At 32.9% G+C, this 23,988-nt stretch overlaps 2 long non-coding RNA genes across 2 annotated transcripts in view; one reads left to right on the top strand and one right to left on the bottom strand.

Annotated features, from left to right (window-relative positions):
* Positions 1–23,988, top strand: part of LOC127717799 (uncharacterized) — a 73,177-nt gene that overhangs the window by 17,605 nt on the left and 31,584 nt on the right. The window lies entirely within an intron of this gene.
* LOC127717801 (uncharacterized) overlaps positions 18,917–23,988 on the bottom strand; it is a 61,997-nt gene continuing 56,925 nt past the window's right edge. Inside the window, exon 3 of the long non-coding RNA XR_007989383.1 lies at positions 18,917–20,342. This is a non-coding gene — a long non-coding RNA (uncharacterized LOC127717801). The remainder of the gene's footprint in view (positions 20,343–23,988) is intronic.

Below are 23,988 nucleotides of genomic sequence, written 5' to 3' on the forward strand. Positions count from 1 at the left end.
AAAAAAAACCTCGTCGTCATATGGGCCATATGGCCCTCCCTTATTTTTTCTCTCATTAATATGTCCGCTTGCCGCCAATTGTGATGTTAAGGTTGAAATGGCGTTCAGTTGTCTTCCGTTTTGACGGAATTCATTCCTTCCACCACTGTTTTTTAGCTCAACCAGCCAAAAAAGCCCAGTGAGCTTTTCTCATCACCTGGCGTCTGTCCTTCGTCGTCGACATTCTTTAACTTTAACAAAAATCCTTTCCACTGTAACTAAAAGACCAGATTTACCAAACATGGTGACAATCATCATTGATGTACAGGCATTTAGTTTTTTTAAACTGTCAGACGTCTTCTTGTAGGAGTTATTGCCTTTGAATGATGGTTTATACCAATTGTTTGGTTTTTTGCCTGATAACTTAAATACTATATAATAGATAGATAGTAACCTCAAATAAGCAAACAAGATAAGCAAGATAAGATCTACAATTAAGTCAAATGGCCGTAATCGTCAGTCGACACCTTATAGGAGCTATTGCTCTTTAATGACGAAATCGCTAGTAGACTCTTTGTAAGAGTGATATCCCTTAATGACGATTTTTTACCCTTTATTGTGTTTTTGACAACACTAAAGAAGATAGAGAGAAGTTGTAAACAGAAACAATGAACAGCAATATAAGATCAACAAAAACGGTCTTTTTCATGAATTATATTCTTCTCCACAATGTTCGCGTTGGTCCATTGTTGAAGATGTACATTTGCCTAGGTGAGCGACAAAGGCTCTTTAGAGCCTCTAGATACATCTTTACACACTTTTGTTTTCAATGTCCTTAAAAGAGAGACAGAAGAACCCAAAAGGATATTCAAACTCATCAGTTGAACACAAAATGTCAATGCAATGGCAAATAACATATAACAAAAAATTACAAAACACAACATGGAAAATCAAAAACTGAGCAACACGTACCCCACAAAAAATCGGGGTTCCACATGTTCCACATGTGGCACTTGTCGTGTTGCTATATTTTGTCATAGTATGTTCAACGTCACTGTGAAATATTGTTTAAATAATATCACAATCATAACAAAACTCGATACTTGTGTAAAACCTGCTGTTTAAATGCTGAAGTCTCCGGGGCTGATATCCATACAACCACTTAAGTCATATAAGTTATTCAATCGTAGTACTAATTTATCGTAGGACATATAGAAAAAATTCGTCCGTTCAGCCCAGATTTTTAATTCATCATACCATATTTTATGTGCTTTATGTATGCTTTAAAATGTGAATTTAATTCTTGCATCAGATCTTTAATATTCTCTGCTGAGCAAAAGTATTAATTAACTTTCATTATTCTCTGCATTTGAAACATTTCATGAAAAAGGGGAACGATATTAAAAGAGACAAAAATCAGGGGTGATCACAAGTACTCCGGTAGGGTGAATTGTCTGTACTGTCTAAATGTAACCAGCTATCATGCACTCTTGATCATGCATTACGGTCAAAGTGCTAAAAATTCCTCAATTATTGAAATCTATCCTGTTGCATTAGCCAATATATATCTGGTGTAAATTAGATACACCTAATCGGGCTAACAACTTCATTTGTGTATTTAATACAAAGGTTAAAGATTAAGTTAAATACAAAAAAGTGCGTCGGGCGCACGTGATCTTCCGTAAATTAGTTCTTTAAAAAACGTTAAAATCATTCGGAACATGGAGGTTCAGCCTGAATTTGAAATTTTTTTTAAGTTGTTTTTGTTTTCAATGCTATTTAACTTAGTCATAGATTTCGCTTTTCTGCTATTTGGATCGAAAAGCGCGTCTTGCGTACTTACTTATAAGCTGTGTATCTTTTAGGAGTTTTTTTCTCACTTACTGATGTTTCTTAATAATAAATTCCTTTCACTGAATAATTCAAAGTTTATTTTATTTACTCTATTCCGTTGAATTTGAAAGATTTGGAAACCGCATGCATTTGGTCATTAATTTGTAGAAACATTTCAATATTGTCTTACATTAAAATTTACAGTTAACTGTTTAGGTAATGTTTTAGAGTTTGTGTTTCTCGTCATTATGTTATCGATAAAAGATTGCTATTAACAAAGAAGCTACTTAACCAAAGTTTCTTACAGTCATGTAATTGTGTTATGGTCGATTTATACGTACACTATCATTATTTGGTTGACTGTTTATGTATATATACAGTGGAGATCACTTCTAACCTCTCATTAAATCTGTCAGAATCTGTCAGGAGAACTGTTCTAGGACAGTATGTAGAACTGTCAGCCTGACACCTTTTAGACAGTTCTAGCTAGAACAGTTCTAACCTAGAACTGATTTGGACAGTTCTACCAAGAACTGATCCTGACAGTTCTACCCTTGAACAGTTTTAGACAGTTCTATCTAGAACAGTTCTACGGTTAGAATTGATTTATAAATTCTACGACTAGAATTGATTTATAAATTCTACGGCTAGAATTGATTTATAAATTCTACGGCTAGAATTGATTTATAAGTTTTAAGAACTCTTTGTCTTAAATATAAGGCTTTGGCAAAATAGCGATTTATATAGAGTTTTGCTATTTTGCCGGTCTTATTTCAGATTTTTAATCAAGACAACATGTTTAATCGCGCCATATTCTGCATGAATGTGCCTGTTCCAAGTCAGGAGCCTGTAATTCAGTGATTTTCTTTTGTTGATGTGTTACGTAAATTAATTGTTTTTCGTTCATTTTTTGTAAATAAATTAGGCCGTTAGTTTTATCATTTGAATTGTTTTACATTTGTCATTCCGGGAGTCAGGATGACTCGTATAACAAAATTATTTGACCTCATTAACCAAATGTAATAACTTGTTTCCCAATCCACTATTATAAATAAATATGTTTTTAAATTAAACTTAAACTGACATGTAGCCGCACACTGCAGAAATACAGTTATATTTTTAGGCAAGGATGGATTGTACAAATGACAGCAATTATATTGGAAAACTATGACTTCAAATTTTGTTTGAATCAATTTATAATACCAGCATGTCCTCTTTTTATTCAAAATATTGAATCGTAAACAAATACGATATCTGTTTACGAGTAGTTTTCATAACGTGGACGGACCTGTTTAACAAACATCTTTTGACCGCATCAACCTTAACTGACATTCTTTGCTCTTTTTTCTGCAAATCTATATAGCTGCACAGTAATAAAGCTATAATTTTTGGTCAAGAGGGACTGAAAAATACAAGTTACAGCATTATTGGAAAACATTGACCACAAAATTTTGTTTGCATAAATTTATAGTGCCAGCATGTCCTCTTTTTATTCAAAATATTGAATCGTAAACAAATATCAGTTTTCATACCTCAGACTGACTCGTGTAATAAAATTTTTTGACCGCATCAACCAAAACTGACCATATTTGCTTTTTTTTTATGTAAATCTATGTAGCTGCACAGTAATTCAGTTATAACTTTATGTCAAGAGGGACTGTAGTATACAAATAACAACAATATTGGAAATCAATGACCACAAATTATTTTCCGCATCAATTGAGAGTGCCAGCATTTCCTCTTTTTATTCAAAATATTGCATCGGAAACAAACACCAGTAGTTTTCATACCTCAGACTGACTCGTGTAACAAAATTATTTGTCCGCATCAACCAAAACTGACCATATTTGACAGCATCAGCCAAAACTGACCATATTTAACCGCATCAACCAAAACTGACCATATTTGCTCTTTTTTATGTGATATTTTTATGTAAGGATGGATTGTATAATACAAATGATAGCAATATTGGAACACAATGACTACCAAATTTTGTTTGCATCAATTTAGAGTGCCAGCTTGTCCTCTTTCTATTCAAAATATTGCACCATAAACAAATATCAGTAGTTTTCATACCTCAGACAGTCTGGTATAACAAATTTATTTGTCCGCATCAACCAAAACTGACCATATTTGCACTTTATTATGTAAATCTTAATAGCCTCAAAGTAAATCACTATATTTTTTTATATCAGGATGGATTGTATAATACAAATGACAGCAATATTGGAAAACACTGACTACAAAATTATGCTCGCATCAGTTTATAGTGCCAGCATGTCCTCTTTTTATTCAAAATTTTGAATCGTAAACTAATTTCAGTAATTTTGATATCTCAGACTGACTCATATAACAAAATTATTTGTGCGCATCAACCAAAACTGACCATATTTGACACCATCAACCAAAACTGACCATATGTGACAGCATCAACCAAAACTGACCATATTTGCTCTTTATTATGTAAATCTTAATATATATATATATATATAGCCGCATAGTAAATCACTTATAGTTACATATCACGATGGATTGTATAATTCAATTGACAGCAATATTGGAACACATTGACTACAAAAAAAATTCCACATCAATTTAGAGTACCAGCATGTCCTCTTTTTATTCAAAATATTGAATCGTAAACAAATTTCAGTACTTTCGATATATTAGACTAAGTCGTTTTAACAAAAGTATTTGACCGCATCAACCAAAACTGACCATGTTTACACTTTATCACGTAAATATATATGGCCTCATTGTAAACCAATAATATTTCTATGTCAGGACGGATCGAATGATAAAGATGACACCAACTTTGGAACACAATGACTACCATGACTACAAAAGTTTGTCCACATAAATTTAGAGTGCAATTATTTCCTCTCTGTACATGCTGTATCCATAATAATGAACAGTCACTAAAGTCAGTGGTTCGTGATGGTTTGTTGTTTTAAACAAAACTATTTAACGGCATCATCCAACACTCACATGACTCTGGTATATATGTTCCTGCATGACTGATTCATATACTTTAAAATGAAAAGTACATGTATGAGAGGTTTTCTTCTTGGAATAGTATACTGTTAATATATTTTGAAGAAGGCAAAGAAGAATGATTGATTTTGTGTGTAGCCTATTTTCGTCCAGGGGCAAATGTTTCATTCATGTCAGATCGAATATATTTTTCTGACGTCCCAGACTCCCAGATATCATTTATAATCGTTGTGGATAAGTCTGTCTAAATTGACGAGATGGTGCAAATGTACATACTTATACAACACGTATTTCATTAATATCCCATATTTCATCCACTGTACAATTTTCTTTTGAACATTTGTCAAAAAAGAATCTTAAATCATGAATGTAAATCCAAGGCAAACAAGGTAAATTACGATTAAAATTCCACGAATTAAATGCAGAGTTATATTTAGGAAGAGACTGTTAAAAACGGGGAACGATTTAAGGTAAACTATGATGTTTATATGCAATCATATAAAAATATTTCTCCGATGAGTTGGATAACCTTTCCATCCGCTTCGATATTTGTAACGTTACATGTAACGTTTGATCAGTAAAAATATAGAAAATCTGCTATTATACAGTAAAGTAATTGGAACTGATTTTTTTTCTAAATTCTAAGATGCCCTTACTGCAGTGACGTCATTTATAACTGTTCTACAGTCCTGACTGATTTAGTCAGTTCTGCTGACAGTTCTACGGCTAGAACTGATTTGGACAGTTCTACCTAGAACAGTTTTAGACAGTTCTACCCTAGAACTGATCCTGACAGTTCTACCTAGAACTGATTTAGTCAGTTCTACATAGAACTGGTTCTGACAGTTCTACTTAGAACAGTTCTAGTAGGGTTCTACTATTCCCTTGTGAAAATACAACAGTTATGGGGCAATGGCACGAAGACAGTAAACAAATATCCAATGCAACACAGGAAAAGACATCCTATGCATGCCTGGCCATTACGTTTCAATAGCAGTGTTCTACAAATCGTTCTATATTACTTTCTCACACTTTTATTCATTATCTTGTAGTACGTACTTTTCGTTTTGACATAATGCACTTTATATTTTGGGCCAAATAATCACTTACAACGCATACCTTTTGCGTTGGCCTGTCACACTCCCCCTTTTTGTTATTTCATGCCTGTTTTATGGTTTTACCGTTTCCGGTAAGGAGCTGAGTTTGCTTCATTTCTTAAATTTGCATTACTCTATATTGAGAAACGTACCATTTGGAAATCTTAAGTTTAATGACTTAAACTTCTTCTACATTTTGTGTGGCTCAAAATAAGGTGAACTCGATTTGGCAATGTTCCAGACGCGAGGTAATTAAACTTTATATTTGTTACACACATATGTACCTTGTAAGCGCATATTTAACGATAGTTTACTCAAGGTTAGTACAATATATTATTTTAGTATTTCCCCAGATACGTATACGTGTCAACGCACCTGATACGATTGGATACGTTTTAAATCGACCGACCTCTATTACCAACACGACGGGTGCTTAGGTGGAATAAGGACTTCTTTAGTTTAAAACACCAGTGTTTCCCTATATTGGTATTTATCTTGCTAGACAAATAATAACTTGCGTCTGTTTTATTTACAAAAAAAACGTAAATTCGGAAAATTTTTCTCATGTACAAAGTGTTGCGAAAAGCGATTTATATTCATTTCATGATATCTTTTGTATGATAAATTTGACTATTCAGAGGTTTGAATTTATAGCTGTTTGGATAGGAGTCAGGTGTTTAGCATTCGTTAAAAGTGAATTAAATGTGCCATTGAAAACGATATATATTGTTGGACAGACTCTCAGTGTGTTTTGAAACGGATTTCGACAAAAAAAGACCTTGGTATAAAAACCGAATAACGGAAATTGAAAATCATAATGATGTTGAATTCTTGTATGTTTCCTCCAAAGAAAATCCAGCAGACGTTGCAACAAGAGGAACTTTGACTAGACAGTCCCGAGTGGCTTTTGCACGACATACATCAGTGGAAAATATTCACCTGTGAAGCATATACATGTGAGTTGGAAGTAGGGAAGAAAACGACAGAAAGTAGTTTATTGGTCTGTACCAAAGGAATGGAAGATCTTAAGACTGAAGCACCTCATGGAATATACTGCCACAATTTTTCATCGTATTACAAACTTATACGAGTGACTGCTTGGGTTGGTGGATTCATTTCACGAATAAAGAAAATTTAAGTTAAAACTGGTGAAATCTTGACATGCGATGAACTAAAAAATCAAGAACATAAATGGATTAAGTTTGTACAAAAGTGACATTATTCAGATATTATTAGTGCAATACACGAAAACAAACCAAACAACCTACATGATCAACTGGTGCTTTTCATATCTGATGATGTCTTTAAACGCTGTAAAGGAAGATTCGAAAATGCAGATCCGAGTAAAGCAGCTAAAATACGGATTATTCTTCCATGTGGGGAGGACTTCACGTGTTTGATAATTGAAAAGATACACAAAGACCTAGTGGTGTATCACAATATCTTAGTAAAATAAGACATAAGTACTGGATCCCACAAGGTCGTTCTATAGTTAGACAAGTTTTACGACATTGCTTGGTTTGTCGCAAACTTGAAGGTGGACCATACCGAATGCCTAAAATCCCCCATATGCAAGATCTAGAGTATTACAATTTATTCCATGTGCAAGAACTGGTCTAGTTATCTAGGACCGACTTATGTAAAATGTGATGGCGAGAACAAGAAAAGATGGGTATGCTGCTTTACTTAACTGTCACACACAGTTGAACCTTTAGATGAATAACCCCTCAAGGGTGACTGGGGAATAGAAATATGGTCACTACAGTATAATACTTGCCAAAGTGGAGCGTCCGTTCGTCAGACTTTGTCACTGGTTAGAGATAATAACTCAAGGACAATGCTTATCAAGATTAAAAAACAAGATACACGAATATATTATGGGATGCTAACGCATGAAAAACAATGATGTCATAATCAACATATAAAAAATCACATGAATCTACTTATAATGTTTAGTAATCAAACAATCCACAATGAAGTTGTTACTCCTTTATATATTAAATTATACAGTATATATTATATGTAATTATTTTCCACGGAAAATTTTCTATTACCTCATTTTAAGTATTGATATAAATAAACCTATCATAGATACCAGGCTAGCAATTTTGTTTTCCAGACTCGCGTTAAGTCTACAAAAGTTTCATCAGTGACGCCAAAAAAAAAGTTAAAAAGGCCAAACAAAGTACGAAGTTGAAGAAAAAGTAAAATAACAAAAATACCGAATTCCTAGGAAAATTCACATCGGAAAGTTCCTCATCAAATGGCAAAATCAAATGCTCAAACACATCAAACGAAGAGCATTCGAAAACATTGAGGTGTCAGACCACCAATTAAAAATCCCCATCTATCATATGTATAAATTTTGCTTCATAGAAAAGCCAATACGCATAACTTTGAGTTTCCATCTCTTACCACTAATGGAGCCTGAACTTTTGAAAAGGGGTCTATAAATTTAAAAACACAATTAAGGATAGTAAAAGATCATGGAAATGCACTGACAAATCACAAATTGTCTTGCCTCAATGATCGAGATATCCCTTTTTCACCTAAGTTCATCCCCTGCTGGCAGATTGTTTTCTTAACTAACAAATAAATTTAAACCTATAGATGGACAATATGTATATGAGCTCAAATAGCTTATAAAAACTCATCATAGATACTAGGATTTAAATGTGATACGCCAGACGAGCGATTCGTCTACAAAAGACCCATCAGTGACGCTCGAATAAAAAAAAAGTTAAAAAGGCCAAATAAAGTACGAAGTTGAAGAACATTGAGGACTCAAAATTTTCTTAAAGTTTTGCCAAATTCAGCTACGGTAATATATTCATGAAGTAGAAAATTCAGAGTTTCGTAAACAGTTAATTTATAATTATGACCATATCAATGATAATTCATGTCAACACAGAAGTTTACAAAACTCTATGTAGACTACAATAACGAATTAAGAATAAACATATTCTACCTTTGTGGTTAAACGCTAATTGGTTTAGAATAAGTTGCATTCAGGTACATTTAAGTATCTACTATATTACATGTACATAATAAGAGTATGACGTCATTTTTTCTTTATTGAATGTTGTGCGATATCTGTATCGCAGATAATAACAAACTCGGTTTTTTTTTTTTGGGGGGGGGGGGGGGGGGGGGGGGTTCACTTTCTATATACAAGGTGATGGGACGAGCCTCTGATATATGTCACATTTTCCAGCTTGAAGATATGTGAATATGTGGGGAAAACTATCAAAAATATATGATAAGGTCAATAAAGTTCCATTACTTATTATATGAAAAGCCTATACCTTCTTGGTGTAACGGCTGTGTTTTTATCCACACATTTTCCCTCTTTTGACACTTTGGTATTCCACTTATATGAAAAGGCTGGGGTAATAGAACCCCAGCGACACTCCCTATCAATAAAGTATAGAACTTTGCGCCTGTCCCAAGTCAGGAACCTTGATCTGGCCTTTGTTAATATAAAATATAAAGGGATGTGGTATGATTGCAAATGGGACAACTATCCGCCAAAGTTCAAATGAAGTGGGTGTAATTTTTAGATCTGTTTTCTTTTTTTCAATCTGTTCGAAAATTTCATCCATTTGAGATATTTGTTCCAATTTGTGTATATCTTCAGCTAGTAACTGTTCTAATTTATTTGTTTCTTTCTTCTTAAATGAAGCATATGATATGTTTTCTCCCTTATCTCAGTGAATAATGTTTCTAAAAATAACTGATCACTAATTGTGAACTCGATATCACTAGAGTCCACTAGATTTAGGTTTTCTCTGTTATATACAATAGAACCATATTGCTCTTTAGTTTGACTTATAACCTCTTTAACAATATGGACATAATCTAGATAATACAGAAGAAAATTGTTAAATCTTCACAAACCCCTCCCAATACTGAAGTTACTAAATTTTAGTTGTATAATACTAGGCGAGTGATCTGATCTATAACTATTTTGTATCTTCATGTCATGTATATTTGGGTAAAAGCTATGCGAAACTAAAAAATAAATTAGTCTGGCCTGTTTTATAGGGTTTGGTTTCCTCCAAGTATACCTTTTACTTTCTGGAAATAATTCTCTAAAGGGATTAATTAAATTATAAATTTCTTTTATATCTAGAACTTTTTCTTTTGCTTCTGGATTATTAATATTTCGGTAATTAAAAGTATCAAGGTCTTTATTTTGAACTAAATTATAATCTCCTGTTACAATGACAGTCTGATTATTAAATTCCTCAATTATTACACCAATTTTGTCATAAAATTAAGGGGTATCACTATTTGGACCATATAATGTAATTTAAGTAACATTGTTATCTTCAATTTTAGTATTCAATCCTAAGAAGTTACCATTTTGATCTTTTTCACTTTGTAAAATCTTATATTCAAAATTATTATTAAAAAAAAACCGGCCACTGCTCTTTGGTTTGAGGAAAAGGAACTAGAGACACATTCTCCAACCCATTGATTCTTAATAAATTGTTCGTCTTTTTCAGAAAAGTGTGTATCTTGAAGACAATCTTTTGCTTTTAGATAATATAAAACATCTCTTCGTTTTTCAATTGAATTAAGTCCTTGGCAGTTGTATTAGACAATCTGAATAAGATTTTTTTTCATTTAAAGTATATATGACACATGTAGTTTATTAACATTCTTTAAATATATAATGACTGAAAAATGTCCCACTACACTGACAACAAGTAATGGATACAATATATATTCGTTAATAATGGCCAGGTCTCTGATTAAAACTTGATACTATTAGTAATCTTGCTGCTATGAGTTTCTATATATATATTTGCCAATAAAATAATTAACAAAATAATAAAAAATTGAAAAGAAAAAAAAAGAAAGGAAAAGAAGTTGAGTAAAAATAAATAAAAATAATGAATAAGAGTAAATTAAAGAATATAAGATCTATACCTACAAAAGCATAGTCACCCAGTTTGCTGAAATTACCATTTATACTCTGCTGTTGGTTTATTCTAATGAGTAGGATACTGTGTTGTTTTTGATTGAATCCTGCGATGTTGTTGCCTTGTTTTTCAAGTAATGTATTATTTTGTTAAAATATGTGTTGAAAAAGCTTATTTAGGGATATTGACTCATTGAAAAATTGATGTCTTGACTAATTTCTAACATCAAAATATTCATGCATATTCAGGATGTTTGAATGATAATCCCATGTTAATATTCTCTAATATCTACGAGAGCGAAATGCTAAGCTGGGTTTTCAACGTGCTATCTCATACGGAAACAATTGGTAGGAAACCATATCAACCTACTCGGAACCATTTTATGAACACCTAGTCGACTAGTCTACGGTCCAATACCTAATTGCTGTATTCATGATGGAAAAATTGCAAATGTCAGTTTTAATTTGATTGATTGATTGGTTAATTGATGTCTTCGTAATGCCTGACATCAAAATATTCATGCATATTCAGGACGTTTAAATGATAATCAAATGTGAATATCCTCTGCTTTTTGAGTCGGTTTTTCAAAGTAATACCAGTCTACACTCTAACTTCTGAATGATATGTGATTGGCGGAAAAGCTGCAAATGCTAGTTTTAAAGTCTTCCGTATAAGTCAGCCTAGGATTGAACCCCAATATCCTGAAATTGAGACGGCGACTTGAAAAGTATTTTCGTCTGGTAATGATAGACAACGTTGACTTTAATGGTTTAGGATATACTTCTTCGGTCTCTTTTCGTCATAAGCTCGTCAAATTTATAAAGTTGGGATTATTTTTAACCTCTCTTAGCATCTACCAGGAACTACTATGAGAACTGTTTAACAACAGTCTGTAGAATAGTTCTTCTGAAATATATTCATATCTTGTTTCGTATGTCGATATTGACATTCAGGGTAGGTTGAGAATTATATATACTTTATTATCTCTTTAGCAACGTTTTCATAGCGTATGTAAATAGAAAATATACCTCTCATTCCCATGGTGGGTGATTGATGCATAGCAGAAAACGCCTACCCTGTCGACAACCCTGTCGCACTCATTTTAAAGTTCATGCATTTCCGTCAGTTTTTGTGTGTTACCCTAATTTGTATCTTCGAAATCGATTTATTGGATTTAAACATCGGAAAACTGCTGTTACTCAAATTTTAGGAAAATTTCAAAATTAAGGGTTTCCAATTACTGAAGTTAACTTAACATATAAGAAAGTTTTATTTTTCCAATGGTCATTGATTGACAGTTATAGAGTATTTCACCGATGACCCCAGATAAGTTTCAAATTTTAGTAGCTATATACATATCCCCCTTCGATTATAATTTCAAAGAATACGACTTATCACAGGATGTTTACCTGCCATAGCAGCTAGAAGGGTTCAATTCAAAAACTGCTTACCTTATGCAACAGAAAGCCATAAGTTTGATTACAAATTTTTTTATCATTATTTTCTTTCTTCTTAAAGATTTTTGTATTCTAACGCATGATTAGATGATGCTTTCTCTTTAAGTTGTGCCTCGTTTAAACTCCAAAAACTCGCCATGCCCAAGCCTAATGAAGTAAACAATAATGAATAATGACTTGTGCATGCATTACTGAATCATTGCTGAGAACAACAATGTAGATATGAATATTCTTCCACGCAATAACAGATCAAATATTTAACTCTAGTAATATCAATGACGAGAATGCTCGCTTGTAGATTGTTTTTATTAAGTAACGCATACAGTTAAACCTTTAGATGAACAACCCCCCAAGGGTGATTGGGGAATAGAAATATGGTCACTACCTGTCTTCGTCCGACCGGCAGTAAAATACTTTCCAAAGTGGATCGTCCGTTTGGCTGTGCGGGATGTACGCAGCCGCGTCCGGTCATCATGGGGACGAAGTCCAATGCCACGTGTAGAGAGTAATATGCTCTTTGCACGTTAAGCACCATTGTAACAATTCTTTGAGGGGTCCATAATTGGCCTGTTGCAAGGCAAAATTTCTGTCCACATCCAATATACCGTCATTTTCCAGTGGCAACCTAAATTTCCTCGACCATCATCCCGGACCGCCTATATTAAAGACCTACCTATTGTATGTATTGTTAATTTGTTCTCGTCCTGAACATCCATGAAATATTTACCACTGGCCGTTAAGCAACCAACAATCAATCAATTATATAAACAGATTTATAAATTCAATGGAGACTACAATAATGATTTAAGAATTACCATATTCTACCTCTCTCAGTGTATTTTTATCCTTTTGACCCCCTTTTAAAAATTCATGCTTTGTCACTGGTTACAGATGAAAACTCAAGGAAAATGCTTATCTAGATTAAAAAAACAAGAAACACGAATACATAATGGGGTGATAGTGCATCGGGAACAATAATGTCGGCATCAACATATTAAAAATCACATGAGTCCACTTATAATGGTTAGTAATCAAACAATACACAAGGAAGTTATTACTCCTTTATATATCAAATTATACAGTATATATATGTAATTATTTTTCACTGAAAATTTCCTATGACCTCGTTTTACGTATTGATATAAATAAACTCATCATAGATACCATACTTTTAATTATGTTTGCCAGACGCGGGTTTCGTCTACAAATTATTCATCAGAGACGCTCGAAAAAAATGTTAAAATATCAAATAAAGTACAAAAAGAGCATTGAGGATCGGAAATTCCGAAGTGTTTTGCCAAATACAGCTAAATGGATATATTTTAAAATATCATAATATTTAATATCTAATGATACAACTCACAGCCATTCACTGAGTTTGATTTGTAATTTTCGTTAAAAGCAGATACGCATATCTTTGAGTTTCCATTTCCCACCAGTAACAGACCTTGAACTTCTAAAGTTTTAACCACAAAAATAAGGAGAGTAAAAAATAATAAAAATGCACTGAAAAGTCACAAATTGTCTTGCATCAATGATCGAGAGATCCCTTTCTCACCCTCGTTCATCCCCCGCTTGCAGTATGTTTTATTAACTAACAAATACATTTAAACCTATAGATGGACAATATGTATATGAGCTCAAATAGCTTATTAAGAACTCATCATAGATACCAGCGACTCTTTTCACAAAACATCTTACGAATAAAGTTGATCGTAAGTTATACTGAAATGTGTATGACTTACGAGTATTTTCACTCTGAAGATTTTTTGTGAATAGAGCCGCAGGATTGAAATGTTGTACGTCTACAAAAGACTCATCAGTGACGCTCGAATAAAAAAAAGCACGAAGTTCAAGAGCATTGAGGACCCAAAATTTATAAATATTATGCCAAATACAGCTAAGGTAATCTATTCATGAGGTAGAAAGCCTTCAAGTTAAATGAGTTAGCATTCGACAATTTTTGTAAACAGTTAATTTATAGTTATGACCAAATCAATGATAATACATGTCAACACAGAAGTTTATAATACTCTAATAAAGTATGTAGACTACAATAGCGATTTAAGAATAAATATATTCTACCTTTGTAGTTAAACGCTGATTGGTTTAGAATTAGTTGCATTTAAGTACATTTAAGTATCTACTACATGTACTATACATAATAAGAGTATGACGTAATTTTCTTTCGGATGAATTTTGTGCGATATCTGTAACGCAGATAATTACAAATGTGTTCTATTTTTCGAAAATGTCCATTAAGTATCATTTATTACATTAAAAAAGACGCAAAAAATCAAGTCAACAAATCCATGTCTTGCTAATGAACAAAGTCATAATTTGTAGTGCATATGTTTTTTTTTTCCTTTGTTTAAATGACATGATATGCGAGGTACTTAACAATGATGACAATACCATAAAACCTCATGCGTCCGAATCACACATACATGTATGCATGTGCATATAATAATATAAATATGTTGAACTCAGATTGACGTCCAGTCTATTATTAACCACAGCTCCTCAATTCTGACGTCTAAATAAAAAAAGATTTCAAATTGACAGGTTATTCTGATCCACTTTTCAACTTTGAATTCTTAAATCGAAATCCAATTCTTGCTTTCCTAATCGACCTCCTTTTCTGGATACATTGACATGGAAACAAATTGCGAATAACTTTATTAAATGTTAATAAGGAACAAGCAACCAGAACTATATAATTGGTTGATTGATTGGTGTTTAACGCCACTTTCAGGACTATTGGCTGTTTCGTTGTGTCAGTTTTTCTTGGTGGAGGCAGCTGAGGGTCCGGAGAGAACCGCCGACCTTAGATAGGACAACTGCACCTACAAAGTACAAAGTCACAACCTCAGTATTGACACCGGATTCTGACTTCTTTTAAAATGATTTTTACTGTGCGTGTTGCTGTGTATTTGTTTATTCCACATTGGATAGAGGTGTAGGGGAAGGGTTTAGATCTCATAAAACATGTTTAACCCCGCCGGATATTTGAGTCTGTCACAAGTCTGGAACCTCTGGCCTGTGTTAGTCTTGTTTTTTTAATTAATGGTTCATTTATATGTTTCGGAGTTTAGTGTGACGTTCATTTTCGCTGAACTAGTATATATTACTGTTTAGGGGCCAGCTGAAGCCCACCTCCGGATATGAAATTTTCTCGCTTTGTTGAAGACCCATTGGTGGCTTTGGACTGTTTTCTGCTCTTTGGTCGGTTGTTGTCTCTGACACATTCCCCGTTTCCATTCTCAATTTCAGTGATACAGTGGTTGAACTATTTTGACTATTCGGCCATCGAGGCTCCCAAGTAATTGTGGGCGTTCTTGAAACCTAAACAAAATAATTTCCTAGGACAAGTCAGGCAGACTTACATTTCTACGATTTAATAGCCAGGTAAGGTTAATGACCCCTTCTATGACACTGTGTATTATGAAATTTTCAAGGCGATATAATTTCAAAACAGTACAAATACGAAATAAACGAGACATATTAGGTTATATATATATACCAAAGGGAAACTTATTTCACAGAAATTATAATCAATGTATCTTCCTAGAAGTAAAACATGTGGATTTTGTGTCAAGTCAAGCCAAACCTTTACAAAAAAGACTTGTAATCGGTTTTGTTTTTCCTTTTGTAAACACTTTTGTGATGAACAGATTCATTAGATATAAAATTTTTGATTGGTTTGTAGAAAAAAAAATATATAAGAAATACCGACCTCCAAATTAAATTGAAAATGGGGGAAGCAAAGTTTAGTTGTTTCACATTTCCTCAAGTTCGTAAATTGTTTATACAAAAGTAAAAATGTAAGGGAGTCCTGCTATTTATTTATTAAATAATCACCTACTAGTATTTAATTTGAACAGTGAGTTTTCTTGCATTTTTGTTTTTGTTTTTAGTGTTCGTGTAGAAAGAAATTACCACTTTTATCCCTTATTTATCCACGTAATATATGTACATTAAGGTTTCTTCTTTGTCTCTATTGAAGCAATCGTGAAAAAAAATGTTTTAAAAAGCTTATAGCTTATAAATATTTAGTACGCCAAACGCGGGATCCGTCTACATCAGACTCATCAGTGACGCTCGAATCAAAACTGTTAGTAGGCAAAATGAAATATGAGGTTGAGGAGCACTACACTATCTGCTAGATATGTGCACTACATACTTTAAACGAACATAACTGTCATATTGTTATTTTCTTTACGAACAATTTATTTGTTGAAATATTTCATATTCTTCTAATTATCCAACAAGTAGGCTATGACGTCTTCTTTTAAAACTCTATGTAATAACAACAAACCTAAATAAAGTGGTATACGTGATCCACAATAGTCAGATCATTAGTAATATTTATCATCTTTGAGATCTCAAGTGGAATTTGTTTGCTTAATTGGATTGCGTCATCAATGGAAAATTACAGAAATGTATTTTTATTTAGACTCAATTCACTTTTTATTTCAAAATTTGAATAATGCATAAAGGAAATAATTATATTTTTTAAAAGATAGTTGATCCATAAAATGTAATTGAGGTCAGCCTTTACTGACAGGAAAAAAAATCAAAACCTGCCATTCATTGCCATACGGTTATAAAATAGATCAATGTAGTGTGTTTACATTTTATTTCATGCACTAATAATTTGTTATTTTAATTTTTCGGCGTAAAAAATAATCGGAAATAACGCATAATTTGATTATTTTTGTGTATTAAGTAATTGCATGGTATACAAAGATAAGGAGATGTGATATGATTGCCAATGAGTTAGACTTGCATTGCTACATGTCTCTTCCTAATTTTCTTTTCTTTTTTTCTTCAATTTTGCCCCTGTACCAATTTTACTGATATAACAAAGAGATTTCCATTATACTGACACTGTTTCCTCTACTGGCAGTTTTCAGTAAATATATAAATTAGTAAGAAAGAAATACATAAAAGGGAATTGTAGCAAGTCTACCAATGAGACAACTATCCAACAAAGTTCAAATAAAGCAACAATACGGCCTTCAATAATGAGAAAACCCCATACCGTATAGTTTGCTGTAAAACGCCCCAACATGAAAAATATGAAAACAAATAATTGAGAAAACTAACGGGGTATAAATGGTATGTGTATTCGTAGTATAACTTGGCACAGTAAACCTAGTCAAATTCAATATATTTTTCTAGTTGAGCCAAGGTATATACGTATACATAAGTGAACATGTATAAGTGTCAGTGCAAAAACAACATCATTAATCCATTTCATCAAAATTATTGCTTCTTAACTTGTTTTGAATCTGGAGATTGACATTCAGTGACGGTTGTGAACTATAAATTTAGTTTTCAATATCTGTTTAGAAACATTCTCGTAGCATATCCAGTGATTATACCTTTAATATGATACTATATTTCCATAGCGGGTGATCCATGCCTAGTAGTAGACTCTAACCTTGGCGACACACCTGGTCTTGATCCTTTTGTAGCTCATGAAATTCCCCCAGTTTTTAGTTGTTACCTTGATTGCCATCTTCGTAATCAATGTATGGGCTTTGAACATCGGAAAACTAGCTGTTACTTTAATTTAAGGACGATATTGAACAAAGGGTTCCAAATGCTAAAGTTGAATTAAATAAAAGTGATATGGATGCCATCATGATTTGATGATGATGATGATGGATGGATGGCTGCTTAACATCCAGCGGCAAATTAATATGCATATTCAGGACTAGAACATGTTAATGTAATATGAATATTAACCCTGCTTTGTACAAGACCGACACGCTGAGCTGGATTTTTAACGTGCTAGTTCACAAGGTAACAGTCCACAGGAAAACATGTCACCTTACCCGGACACATTATTCAGACTCCGAGCAGACAAGTCTTTGCTCTTAGTCCTTAACGCCGCGTGCTAAGCGGAGAAGCAGCAAATACCAATTTTAAAGTCTTTGGTTTGACCCGGCCGAGGTTCGAACCCACGACCTCCCGCACTAGAGACGAACACGCTACCACGAGACCACCGAGGCGGTTCATCATGATTTGAATGACTGTTTTAGAGTATGTAACGTATGACCATTGACATGATTCAATTGTCGTAGTCACAATCCAACCCTCTTTTCCTCGATTGTGAGATTAATGGATATGATTTATCACAGAATGTTAACTGGCTATAAGCAGCTTGAATGGTTTCACCTGTTAAGTGTTTACCATTCCGGAGTAAATGCGTTAAACCCCTTTTCAAGATTTTGGTATTCCCAGATTTCCTCAATCTTTAGGTTGTTTTGCTTTTTTTGTGTGTGTAGTGTTTAATGTACTGTTTTTTGTTGTTTATCTTGGAGCCTTGTCATTGTTTGTTTTCTATGCTTTCTCTTTGTACCCTTTTCCAAGTATGTTCTTTAAATCTGTGTGTTATTTCAGCAGAATTGGTTTATGCTAAGGCATTCATTATTGCAAGTATTAAGAACTTTTATGGACTCGGGCGCGATTACGAGATTTAAATATGGAACTCTTATGCGTCTTTTGGCCTTTATATCATTTGATTGATGTCTTATTGACATATACACCCACAATGACTTCTTCTTTTCTTATAAACGTATCAACTGATGAATAAAAGTAAGACAGATTTGCTATAATTATAATCTGTATTGTTTGATAGTTATACAATAACTAATCGAAGAAGTCAAATATATAAAAATATAAATATAAAATATTCAACGTATGACCGAACAACACATTAACTCACGAATGCGCGTAATTATCAGTGTTGTTCGAAACGTCTTGACAACACCTATTGTTGTATGACGTCAGAGGAGTGAAATAACCAAGGTTATTTCTCATGTGAAATTATCGGTTTTTATTTCACTGGGAAATCACGGTAATTCATTGTAACCAATGTAATAATTAGATTTATCTCTTTATAATACATAAAATTTGCAGAAGATACATAAAATTGGCAGTAGATACACGAAATTGCACAACAAATTTTTTTTTTTGCATTTTAGAGGTTTTATTTCCTTTTCATAAAATAGATTAATAGCCAAAGATACGAGGCTTGTTCAGTTAGGCAGATGTACGACTTAGGAGTTTTGCTTTTGGTCTTTAGATTCAAAAGAGAGGCGGAAGTTACCAAGGGATAGCTACTCTCATAAGTCGAAAACAAACTGACAATGCCAATGATATATGTAGCTGGAATAAACTGGGCAATGAACCATGATGGTAAATAAAACAATTTAAAAAGAAAAGAAAAACACAAAACCTACAATACACCAGATGCAATTACTGAAATAAAAAATACAATAAAAATGAATAGCATGTAAAAAGTCAATATAACATTACATATTAAAATAAAACAAAATAATAATTAGAAGTTGAATACTCCTGTCGTCCAAAAATCATGCTAAAGAGGTAAAATCCCTGAGAAAGGAATACAAAATGTAGACTTAATGTGAATACAATTACAATAAAAAGAAAACATGCTGCGCAAAAAGCACACTACATATTCGTGTCTCAATTTAGATACAAAATATATCAATTAAATGTTATTAAAAAGGAAAACGATTAAAAATATTTTTAAGTTGAGATTTAAAATGCTATGTGCATTGTTCCAAATTGTTCGGGAGATTGTTTCAAAGGTATACAATATGTCCACACAATGAATACTATTCGTGAGCGACTTCATCAATGCTTGGAAATGCTTGTGTCATTGATGGAAACCCCATATCATTTATTTTCTATTATACCACATCTTCTTAGTTTTATAATAGTAGAATAACTGCAATAACAGCTCCTATAACCGTAAACATAGTTGTTGTAGTAGACAGATTTGCTTCAGACGCATTTGGTTTGCTACTAAGATTAAAATGAATTTCAAATATGTCTGTAGGTGAACTTTCAGTGGTAACATTCTTTCCTATCGTGTTGATATCAGAATGTTGATTTCGATTATCTTGCAATGTTGTTGTAGGGTTATTTTTCCACTCTCTCATGTCATTTAAAGATGACATGGAAGGTAACGTTGTTAATCTTGTTTCGAAAATATTTTGGGTTGACTGTTCGTTTACCTTCTTGTCTGGTCCTTTTGTTTTCCATACATTGTACGACTTTGCCCCCAGCAGAGCTATAGAAAAACAGTACATTAACGGGTATTACACGGACACTTTTTAGATGATACACGGACACTTTTTAGTTGTTACACGGACACTTTTTATGAATAGAATCACTCGTGCATGATCAGTGAGTTCATGGGCACTTTAAATTTCAATTAGATTTGAACTTTTTGTTTCACCGACATATTTCCTGTCTTTTTAATTGAAAATATTTACGTTAGCATCAATAACTATATTGTTTTCAAACAATTCCAGTAACTATTCATATTAGTACACTAAGGGGTTGACCATCTAACTTCAAAAGGCCGGTTATGGTTTTTCCTAAAAAAAAAACATTTTGATCCCCAATTTTATGAGAAAAAATATATTATGGTCAAGCAGATGACACTGAAAATAATGTTCTGACTCAAGATTTTCCGAATACCGTATAATAATAGTGCTGATTTCGAAAAAAAAATATTTGGGCGATAGCGTTGAAAAACTAAATAATTTTCTTACTCAGAAAAGAACACCCCCCCCCCTTTTGAAGCTAAATGGTCGGTCCGTAAATGTATTTTTTTTCAATATATGGACATGAATAGTATTCTGGACAATGCTGAAAGAAATGCTGGTACCAACGTTTATATTTCAATAAAAAGACAGGAAATATATAATTATATATAAATCAAATCTAATCAAAAGATAAAATCCCTATCAACTCACCAATGCACGATTGATCATATAAATAAAAAGTGTCCGTGTAATACATGTTCAAATATGCAGCAAATCGTGAAGAAAATCATTCAACTTATGTCATAAATTTGGGACGGAAAGCTCTGATTGGATCATATAGTGACACGTGTTTAATCCTGATCAACACTATCAGAGACATATAAAAACCTATAAGCATGAACATTTTTTTTGAATCCAAAACATATGTCTATATATATATATATATATATATATAATAACAAGACATTGTTTATTTTAAATTTATTTTAACCCCCTCCCCCCCTTTCCCCCCAATAAAATCAAATGGTTACCGTAGCTTGCTTACCTCTGAAATCTTTTTTATACATTACTTACTTGCGAAGTTGCATTTCAAAAAGTCTCAAATGTGTATAACATTCACCTTTAACTTGAAATGGTTCTTTTTATAAAGTTATAAGATTCTTGAATTTTTTGAGAAAAAACTCTCGGCTGAAGGGAAGTGAGAAAAAAAAATTGAGTTTAAACTGTAACTTACATTAACTGGTATATGGCCATTTAAGTTTCTAATATCTTTAGTTTTGCTACCTCTTCTAAATGTAAAATGTACTTCTTCCTTCTTGAAACGTCGTACAAGTCAGATACAAAACAAAGGTAACAAAAAACAGGCCGGAAACAACCTGCCGTATAGTTTGTCTGCACTTGTAGTCAGGTCAAGGTCCTCGGCTATCGCCTCGGACCTTGACCTGACTACTCGTGCAGAAAAACTATCCGGCAACGGTTGTTACCAGCCTGTTTCTTTGTTACCTTTGTATTGTATCTAATACTTGTTTGGTAACTTATGTACATTGGTATCCTTTTCATCCAATGGTTTCTGTTGTACCGAATGTAATAGTATAGATATGCATATGACCACTTTAATCATGATTTCCTACATTCAATATAAACACTTATCATCAATATAGTTATTGTCTTAATGATTATTGTTATGGTATTAATATATATATATAACAAAAAATGTCAATCTTTATTCATATAATAGAAAAAAACACATGATATGAGGTATCCATCCATGACACAAAATCAGTACAAGCACAGCCGCTTATGAAAGAAAAGCACACAAAAGACAAAGGAATAACGCTTCATCTCAAAGTCACAGAGAGGCCTTCAACACGGAGCGAAAAAAGCCTCTATCTCACTGCAAGTTTAAGACAGCCCCAAGCACCGGTTTCAGTAGATTTATTTGCAAAACTATTTGGGAAGATTTTGTAAGATCTAACACCTCAAAATCGGGCCCTGTCATAACATTTTCAGTACTGACCTGTTTACGAGTTTCACCTTTAATATGTTATTTTCCTCTTATATCTAAAATTGAAAATTGAAACGGGGAATGTGTAAAGAGACAATAATCCGACCAAAGAGCAAAAAAAAAAAAAAACAGACCAAGGTAACAAAAGGGTCTTCAACACAGCGAGAAATTCCCGCAACCGGAGGCGGGATTCAGCTGGCCCTTAAACAAAAATGTGTATAGTTCAGCGAAAATGGACGTCACACTAAACTCCGAAACATATAAATGAACCAAAATAAAAAAAATATACGAGACTAACTAAGGACAGAGGCTCCTGACTTGGGACAGGCGCAAAAATGCGGCGGAGTTAAACATGTTTTGTGAGATTACATACAATTCCTCATACTTTTTAGCATTTTGAATTAATATGCCGAACGTATTAATTTAATTAAAAAGTAAAATAACAAAAACACAGAACTCCAAGGAAAATTTCAAAACGGAAAGTTCCTTAACAAAATCAAAGCTCAAACACATCAAACGAATGGAAAACATGCATCTGTCTAAAGACAAGTCGTTTGTTTTCGTACGGATTGTGTGATTGTCCAATCTTGAGTTTTAAGGTATTTGCGATTGCCCATTCCATAAAATAACTATCTTAAAAAATTGTTTGCGATCCATCTTGGTATCTTAACCATGTTACCTTACACATACAATTGAAGTAAACTAGATAACGAATTCAACATAGAAATAAATAATTAACGATAGATTTAATCAATGAAACAGTAACTTTGATATTTTCTGAATGAACAATCTGAAGCATATGAATGTGAAAAAAAAACAGGCCCTCTAGGTTTAACGTTAAAGCAAACTTTAGGATAAAAGTCTATATATATAGCGAGCTATCATGATGTAAATAATAAACATCTTAAAATATTTAACCTACCTTGTACAGATTGGATTTTGTCTATGATTTCTTTTTTTTTATCAATGATCATATAAAAAAACAATTTCCTGGAAAGTATGATACACATTGAAAATTTTCATCACGCCATTTGAGCAGAGACATATATACACAGAGATTGGCAACTGTAACAGTGGTCAGCGAAATCCAATTAAAAACACGCATCACACGAGACTTTAACGAGATCGCCATTTTGCATCTGATCATGACAAGTTCACCACCGCTTCGATTTTTATTTTACATCAAGCTTTTCAAAACAGCATAATGTAAGTATATATTTCAATTTCGTAAATTATTTACCTTGTTTTATTCAGTTTGTAGTAATTGTTAGTTAAAATATTGTGACGATTAACGTTTTATTGTGGTCAATAATAAGGGCAAAGCTTGGCCGACATGGACGTTATGAAAATTTTTTACACGGACGTATTTTTTATTAAAACCTTTTCATTCGAAAAGGAATAAAACCATTTATGAGATGAATAACTTTTCCCAAGACATACTGGTTTTGTGTAAATATGTTGAATTTTTCATTAAATCACCCACTTTGATGCAATTTACAATTAAAATTCAGTATTCTCGTTGTCGGCCACGTTCAATTTTTAAAATATAAAGACAGGTCCCTGTCCATGTCTACAGTCAATAAACTTTTCCATCTTTAGAGAAAA

This window comes from Mytilus californianus, unplaced genomic scaffold (assembly GCF_021869535.1).
Source record: "Mytilus californianus isolate M0D057914Y unplaced genomic scaffold, xbMytCali1.0.p SCAF_10, whole genome shotgun sequence".
NCBI classification, from domain to species: domain Eukaryota; kingdom Metazoa; phylum Mollusca; class Bivalvia; order Mytilida; family Mytilidae; genus Mytilus; species Mytilus californianus.